This window comes from Malurus melanocephalus, unplaced genomic scaffold (genome assembly GCF_030028575.1).
Source record: "Malurus melanocephalus ecotype Western Australia unplaced genomic scaffold, MMel_1.1 scaffold_3733, whole genome shotgun sequence".
Taxonomy (NCBI): domain Eukaryota; kingdom Metazoa; phylum Chordata; class Aves; order Passeriformes; family Maluridae; genus Malurus; species Malurus melanocephalus.
The window spans coordinates 1-980 of record NW_026626965.1 but is presented as its reverse complement, the minus strand read 5'-3'; positions in this window follow the sequence as shown (position 1 = coordinate 980).

The following is a 980-nucleotide window of genomic DNA, read 5'->3' as shown; positions in this document are numbered from 1 at the left end:
GGGCGGTGTCCAGCTGGGGAGTCCACAGGGGTCAGGAGCTCCAAAACAACTCACAGACACCCCAATTTCCTCCATGCAACCTCCCAGTCACACCCAGCCCACCCAGGATCCCCCAAAACCTCTCCCAGTCCCTCCCCAGTCCCACCAGAATTCACCAAGACCCCTCCCAGTCTCTTCCCAGCACAACCAACCTCATTCCAATGCCTGCTTTTCCATGCCCAGTCTCCTTCCAGCCCGTCCAGGCTCACTCAATCTCTCTCCCAGTTGCTCCCAGCATGGTCAAACTCCCTCCCAGTGTCCACCAGGACCTGCAGAACTCCATCCCACCCTCCCCAATATCCTTCAAGCTCCTCAGGCCATCTAGATCCCCAAGCCCCTTTCCTAGTGTAAACCAGGCTGTCTCAAACTCACTCCCAGTTGCACCCAGCACACCCCAATCCTCCTTCCAGCAACCCCAGTCCCTCCCCAGCTCCCCCCGGCGCTGTGGGGGCCGGGCCATACCCCAGTGCCGGCTCAGGGGGTGCTCCAGGCTGATCTGCTCCACCGGGCAGCTGGAGGTGACCCCGTGCCGGGAACGGTTTCCAGCAGCACCAGGAGCTGGTGGGTCCAGTCGATGGCCACCATGTGGCCCGAGAGCTCCTGCTGGCCCTGGAACCACCTCAGCTGGGCAGGACAGCAATCCATCACGGAGCAGAGCAGGGGTGCTGAGGCCAGTCTGGGAGCTCGAGGGTACCAGTGAGATGGACACGCTGGGGGGCACTGGGAGAGAGCAGAGAGACACCGGGATCACCTGAGGGGGCACTGCGAGAGACAGACTAGGRTTGGTGTGGCATTGAGGGGGACTGGGAATGGTCTGGGAGGGAGTGGTGGGGCACTGGGATAGCGGGGAGAGAATTGGGGAGCACTGGGAGAGAGTGGAAATCTGAGAGTGAACGGAGTATGGCTGGGAATGGTCTGGCAGTGGACTGAGAGGGACTGGG